This window comes from Cherax quadricarinatus, chromosome 35 (assembly GCF_038502225.1).
Source record: "Cherax quadricarinatus isolate ZL_2023a chromosome 35, ASM3850222v1, whole genome shotgun sequence".
Lineage (NCBI taxonomy): Eukaryota > Metazoa > Arthropoda > Malacostraca > Decapoda > Parastacidae > Cherax > Cherax quadricarinatus.
Genome location: NC_091326.1, coordinates 31,552,784 through 31,561,134, shown reverse-complemented (window position 1 = coordinate 31,561,134; position 8,351 = coordinate 31,552,784).

Here is an 8,351-nt window from a genome sequence, read left to right as displayed (position 1 = left end):
CCTATCTTCAGGGATGTCAAGGATTTCTTGGAAGGAGATGCTCTATGACTCAGTAATGGGTAAGGCTACCCATGTAAACTAAGTAAGCCTTATTTACTCAAGGGTGTGGCCTGGTGGCTAAAACTCTCGCTTCACACGGCGAGCGTCCGGGTTCGATTCCCGGCGAGGATAGAAACATTGGGTGTATTTTCTTACACCGGTTGTCTACGTTCCCCATCAGTAAAATGGGTACCTGGGTGTTAGTCGACTGGTGTGGGTCACATCCTGGGACAAAACTGACCTAATTTGCCCGAAATGCTCTGCATAACAAGATACTTTTTATACAGTAGTATGTTATTGATGTCAGTTATGGTCTGTATATCTTGTACATGTACTTGTAGCAAATAAGGATATTATTATTATTATTATTATTATTATTATTATTATTATTATTATTATTATTATTATTATTGTTATTATTATTTTATTATTATTATTATTATTATAATTAATTATTATTATTATTATTATTATTATTATTATTATTATTATTATTATTATTATTATTGTTATTATTATTTTATTATTATTATTATTATTATTATTATAATAAATTATTATCATTATTAATTATTATTATTATTATCATTATTAATTATTATTATTATTATTATGTTTAATGGGCTTATTTGTTTGGTAGGCTTTAAGCGGGTGGTTAATAATAAATGTCTTCGGAGGCTTCTTAGTTTATTTGTAATGTTGTGGGGGTACACAGGCTTGTGTGTTGTGCCCATGGCCTGGGCAGGGCCATCCCACGAGAGAGAGCTAGGAGTAGGCCTTGTGTCTTCCTGCTAGGCCGCTGTGTGAGTGAGAGTGAGGCAAGGGCAGGCATGCTGAAGTGGCAACGCCTATAGGTGGCAGCACCAGCATGGCGTGAAATATGAACTAAGCTGGCAGACAGCATGGGCTGTCTGTACAGACAGTACAGTCTGTCTACATACGCTCGGCCACCTACCACGCGTCGTCCCGACGAGACAATACTGGTGGTAAAAGGAACTCGGTCTCTCTCTCGTAGGAACAGGGCACAGAACACAAAATAAAAACATATATATACATATGGACATGGAAAAAAAACTTCCTACAGGGAGGGAAGAAAAAACATGTGGGGTGTGCTCTGGACATGTGCGTCTGGACAAATACTGCAACACAGGAGACATCGCTGCAGCTGAGCTGTGACGTAACAGGGTATGGTCTCCTCTGGAACGGTGAAGCAGTCATCGTAGGAGTCGTTGCAGGTTTTCACTCAACCTGGGGCACGACATGCTGGTGCCCTCGAGTGAGGCGTCGACAAATCTCGGCAACTGGGCAGGGCTTCTGGCAAGCGACTCAGGAGGACACTTCTCGACTGGTACTGTCGCTGGGCTGTCACTGCCGGCGAGCGTGGAGCGAGTTGTGGAGCGAGTCATGGCAGAGACGACTGGGCAAAACATCTGGGAGTTGTAACATCATACACCAGACTGCAGTGAGAGAGCTAGCAGTCAAAGTGACATCTTCTTTGTGCAGGCTGCTCACTGAAGCTTGTGACACGAGGCTGACACAGCGCCTGCCGACAGTGGCTAACTGCGGCTTGGCGAGTGTCATCTCTCTGGGCAGTTGGACTTGTTTCTCTACATATAACTGCACTCTGATGGTCTGGAGGTGAAGTGAAACAAATCTCGATGGGAATAGTAGCAGGTACGATTCTGCAGAACATCACGAGCGATGAGCATAAAAGCTTTCTGTACAAGAGGGCTCGGTCACTCGGGGCTTTCTTGACATCAGCTGTCATACGCACTGGTCACATCGGGTGACTTAGCACAGTGGTGCTACTCAGGTCTGGCTCAGACCTCATTGGACACACGGAAACTTTACACACCCACGGTACATGCAGTACAACATGGCTTAAACTAGCAAATGATGCTTTTCTGTGCATAAAACTGACTCTAAGACATACTAAAATGTGAGAACACTAACTGAGAGGAATTAATTAACACACGACATATATCTTCTCTCAATCTTCTCGACAATACTGAAATAATTACTGAACACTCGATGGTGACATCATGTGATGTCATGCGTGATGACGTCAGCAGACATCTCGAGGTGACGTCAGGCAGACATCGTGAGGTGACGTCAGCAGACATCGTGACGTCATGAAGTCGGCCAGCATCGTGGGTGACGTCGATGTGATGCGGGCAGCAGACCACAGCATGAGGCCTGGGACATCTGGTAACTCACGTGGCTGGTAGATCCACGTGACATCGCCCACACCCACGTGGCGTCGTGATCCACGTGGCATGCTGATCTACGTGGCATGCCGATCCACGTGGCTTGCTGATCTACATGGCATGCTGATCCATGTAGCTTCGAGTGGCCTCAGGCACTCGGATAAACAGCACTGGCGACGAATTCACACAAAAAACAGCAGAAAACACAGCAGAGGGAGTGAGTAGTGGTGAGTGGTGTATGGTAGGCTGGTGAGGTGTGTGAGTGAGTGTATGGCGAGGGAGCATCTGGCCATTCCTCCTCCTCCCACCCACAAACACAGGGAAACACACTGGACACAGAAATCACCACGAAACTCACCTCAGGCTTGCTGAAACAGCTGTGCTGAGCTGAACAACAACAGCAACATACAAGTGACGCTGAACACGTGACTTGAAAAACAGTGTGGGACGCTGTAGCGTGGGGTCACTTACAATTCTCGGAGAATTTCGGCAAATTTCGGCTGGATCCTGCTTGTACCTTTGTCTGGATGCTGAAACGTGCAGACACGACATCAGGATAACTTGTTGAGAGACGGATGCTTCTTGTGTAGGATGATGAAGTGAAAATGACTTCATACCTCTTCCTTCCTCTCTCCGGGCAAACAACTGCTGCGACCACCGCTGCTACCAATGTTTAATGGGTTTATTTCTTTGGTAGGCTGTAAGCGGGTGGTTAATGATAAATGTCTTCGGAGGCTTCTTAGTTTATTTGTAAATGTCGTGGGGGTACACAGGCTTGTGTGTTGTGCCCATGGCCCTGGCAGGGCCATCCCACGAGAGAGAGCTAGGAGTAGGCCTTGTGTCTTCCTGCTAGGCCGCTGTGTGAGTGAGAGTGAGGCAAGGGCAGGCAGGCTGAAGTGGCAACGCCTATAGGTGGCAGCACGAGCATGGCGTGAAATATGAACTAAGCTGGCAGACAGCATGGGCTGTCTGTGCAGACAGTACAGGCTGTCACCAATTATTATTATTAATATTATTGTTATTATTATTATTATTATTATTATTATTATTATTATTATTATTATTATTATTATTATTATTATTGTTATTATTATTATTACTGATGCTGGTGACGGGCTCATAATCCCGCCCTTCCTCCCTTCGATCGAACCTGAATACCTCCCATTTCCCAGTTGCTATGTGACTCCTAGGCATTTAGTGCTCCTCCTGATTAAATAAATAAATACACACAAATTACTGTATTTCCTAGTGCATAAGACGTGGAAACTTAGGCAGGGATGGGAAAACCTGTCTAGGGAATTTAAGGTTGAGTCACACGCAATTGAGATAAACAGTCCCAGGTATGTGCCACTGAAGTGCCTGGAAGTATTGTTACAGGAGAGTCAAGCTACTTGCTGCATATATTTTTTGCTGCTTCTATAATGGCCTATAGTGCCATGATATCATCTCATTGATGCTTAATAAAGTGATTATCGTCCTACAGCCAGGTGTGCAGGCCAGTAGTCTACACGACTCACGAAATCGTAATGACACGATTGCAAACAAACCATACCACGGGCGGGAATAGAACCCGTGGTCAGAGACTCATAAAACTCCAGACCGACGCTGCTACCCACTGGGCCAGCTGGCTACTCAATAAAGTCATGCACTCACTTCCAGACCAAGAGTACCACCAGTCAATATGAGAACATTACCACAGTTACGACTACCACCACAGTATTTTAGCAGGAAACTGAGCAAATACGTAGCAGAAGTACTAACAAGATCCACTCATATAATTCAGACTCATTGATCAGTAAGACACATGTGCAGTTAGGTAACTTAATTGTTGTGATGAATGGTTTGAAAAACCGACAAGTTGAAGATTGAGACACTTATGCAGCATATGGGAATCTTTATTCAGGAAACGTTTCGCCACACAGTGGCTTCATCAGTCCAATACAAAGAGGAAGGCGTAAGGAGAGGAGGAGAATGAGGTAATCAGTCCCTCAACCTGGAGTCGATGTGTTCAGTCCATCAATCTTGTAGAATGTACTGAACACATCGACTCCAGGTTGAGGGACTGATTACCTCATTCTCCTCCTCTCATTACGCCTTCCTCTTTGTATTGGACTGATGAAGCCACTGTGTGGCGAAACGTTTCCTGAATAAAGATTCCCATATGCTGCATAAGTGTCTCAATCTTCAACTTAATTATTAAACAATTAAGTTACCAAACTGTTACACATGTGTCTTACTTATCAACTTGTTGACATTTATACCATTTTCAGCATAAATAAATCTCACGTGCACTCTAACTATTAAGTTGTGGCAGAGAAACAGTAGTAGTAAGAATAGGATAGAAGAATAGGTTAGAAGACGTGCTACACAGACAAGAACACTGTAGAAATCCTAAATAATGATTTATGGTTTCATGGTCTTGAGGGGATAATGGAGAAGAATTGTTTGCCAGAGTTAAAGGCAAACATATCTCCCTAGGAGACATTGCTGACCTGGAGAGTGTACAATGAACTTTCACGGCACACATAAGTACGATAAGGCACCTAAATTACTGGGAACGGTTGAAGGTCCTTGATCTGTATTCCCTGGAACGCAGGCGATAGAAATATATGACAATATACACTTGGAAGGTCCTGGAGGGGTTGGTACCAAACTTGCACACGAAAATCACTCCCTATGAAAGCAAAAGACTTGGCAGGAGATGCAACATTTCCCCGATGTAAAGCAGGGGTGTCACGAGTACACTGAGAGACAACACAAAAAGTGTCCGGAGCCCAAGACTGTTCAACTGCCTCCTAGCATACATAAGAGGGATTACCAATAGACCCCTGGCTGTCTTCAAGAAGGCACTGGACAGGCACCTAAAGTCAGTACCTAACCAACCGGGCTGTGGTTCGTATGTCAGTTTACGTGCGGCCAGCAGTAACAGCCTGTTTGATTAAACCCTGATCCACCATGAGACTTAGTCTTAGACCGGGCCGTGGGGGCGTTGACCCCCGAAACCCTCTCCAGGTAAACTCCAGGTATTAAGAAGGGATACAGCCAGTCTAGGTAACCAGTACTGAAGTAGTTACTCAGTGTAACATATCTAGTACTCAGATATCTTTATATAAGCTGAATATTAAATACAATTTTGCCCCACCATTTAATTAGTAGGAGCAGCATGCAGAGTGCCTATCCCAGGGAGGCTGAGTACTTGAAAAATTAAATAAAAGTTACTTTGGAAAGACCTGGGTTAGTGAAGATGTTAGATCTCTATCTGGATGAAAGAGAATGTAATCATGACTCACGAAATCGTAATGACACGATTGCAAACAAACCATACCACGGGCGGGATTTGAACCCGAGGTCAGAGAGTCTCAAAACTCCAGACCGTCGCGTTAGCCACTGGCTAGCTGGTCCAGTGGCTAACGCGACGGTCTGGAGTTTTGAGACTCTCTGACCGCGAGTTCAAACCCCGCCCGTGGTATGGTTAGAATGTAATCATGTGTAGCAGTAACATTTATAAACAATAAATAAGTCAATAAATAAATAAGTCAATAAATAGCACTTCATCTTCATTCCAAAGTCATATAAATGTGTTGGGTAAAGAGGTTCAGAATACATTGTCACCTTTGAAAGTTATATTGGATCCTTCAGAAAAGGCAATATGTTAATCAGATCATCATGTATTGTCTTCTCCCGTCCCCTACCCGCTAGTGCCAGTTGAGGGCGTTGAACGTAGGGCTTTGTTGAAAGTGACACGGGCCGATAACACCCGTCTAAACAGTTTGATCAAAAATACTGATAAAGTGCCGATAAAGGTATACATCACTACATGGACGATACGTCAAGAGATGCATAAGATATGACAGCAGAAGAAAATGTGCTTATCGATGTTGACTGTCATAGGACAAAATGGCATTTAGGTAAGGTCACTGAACTTTGTCCGGATCGATATGGGATGGCCGATACAGTGAAAGTCTTGCGCAATTTACACAACATAGAAAAGCGGATACTATTAGAGAAATAAGAGTCTGAGAGTAATAGGCTTCTCTTGATAAGTGTGACCTGCAATAATCACATTCAACAGCCAAATGCAGTGAAGAAGTGTGACTCACAGCCTAGACCATCTCAAGACAAGATGACGAAGACACGACCTACCAGGAGAACCGCTGCACTGTTAAGGGATAAATGAAAGCTACTCAGCCAAACAGGATTACGACAGTCGCCTATTTTGTTTTCCTCTGTTTCTAGGGTGATTTTTTTTCTTCTTTTCTGCATATTTATTTGATGAAAATGGCATATAATATAATGCTCTGGAAATATTAGCAGACATAGCAGATAGAAGTAATTTCTTCTACTTGTGTGGTATTTATACTGATAAATACTGTTAAGTAATGTTATTGTAATTCAGAGTTTATTTAGGAATATGTTAAAGTACCGATGTATCATATATTATAGTCGAATGTTACTTTTAACAAAACATTTTCCACTAATTATTGTTTGTGAAGTAATGTTTGCTGACAGTAGTTTCTTAAACGATAATTGAATAATGGGTAAAATAATCTCTCAAGGTGTGAAGAAAACACAGTTTGCACAACTAATTTTTACTAAGACAACAAATCTCTCTCTGAAGAACGTTACGAAGTCGTGACACAGAGCGAGAATTTTCCCAGTTTAAGCTGATTAAGTGAGGTTTTTTCATTATCTCGGCAGTGTATTTGGATCTCACAGCTGTGTTAGTTTAATATGCACTCTTACATTGTTGCTAAGTAACAAGATTTGTAGATGAATGGTTCAGAGAACCGACATGTTGATAAATTAGACACATGTGCAACTCTTGGGTATCTTTATTGAGGAAACGTTTCGCCACACAGTGGCTTCATCAGTCCATACATAGGAGAAACTTGAAGAACAGGAGGAGAATGAGGTAATCAGTCCCTCAACCTTGAGTCGATGTGGTCAGTCCATCAATCTTGAATAGATTGATTGACTGACCACATCGACTCAAGGTTGTGGGACTGATTACCTCATTCTCCTCCTGTTCTTCAAGATTCTCCTTTGTATGGACTGATGAAGCCACTGTGTGGCGAAACGTTTCCTCAATAAAGATACCCAAGAGTTGCACATGTGTCTAATTTATTAAGTAACAAGATTATAGAGGCTACAGTTGGGGGTCTTTATTAAGCCTCCACTGTGCCTGGTTTCATTTTTAAAAGATCTTAGTTTCGTCATATACTGTGTTCCATCTTGTTCATATTATTAACCTACCAAGTACAACGTTTATCTGTTAATGCGTATCTCTCTTTTCTGGTCCTCGCCCAGGTTTAGCGCTTTGTCAGCTCAGTTCTTAATATTTTTGCTGTTAATATGATACATTACTGTGAATAACTGCTATTATATGTAAAGGTATTGTTAACGTGGATTATTTTTAGATGAATATATGGATTGTCATGTCAGAGGTTCAACAGCCTCCCAGCACACATAAGGGGGATTACCAATAGACCCCTGGTTGTCTTCAAGAGGGAGCTGGACAGATACCTACAGTCAGTACGTGACCAGCCGGGCTGTGGATCGTACGTCGGTTTGCGTGCGGCCCTGATCTGCGGCGAGGCCTGGTCATGGACCAGACCGCGGGGGCGCTGACCCCTAAACACCCTCTAGGTCTATTAATAATAAATGATGGCAACTCCACACTATCAGTGTTTACGAGAAACGAAGATTGAGAGTGTAGGTCAGCTCCTTGAGGGATGGGTGGAAGAGATGGGTGGGTGGGATGGATGGGTGGGATGGGTTGAAGGGATGGGTGGGAGGGATGGGTGGGTGGGATACCTGGAGGTTACCTGGAGGTTATTCCGGGGATCAACGCCCCCGCGGCCCGGTCCATGACCAGGCCTCCCGATGGATCAGGGCCTGATCAACCAGGCTGTTACTGCTGGCCGCACGCAGTCCGACGTATGAGCCACAGCCCGGCTGATCCGGCACTGACTTTAGGTATCTGTCCAGCTCTCTCTTGAAGGCAGCCAGGGGTTTATTGGCAATTCCCCTAATGCTTGATGGGAGGCTGTTGAACAGTTTTGGGCCACGGACACTTATGGTGTTTTCTCTTAGTGTACCAATGGC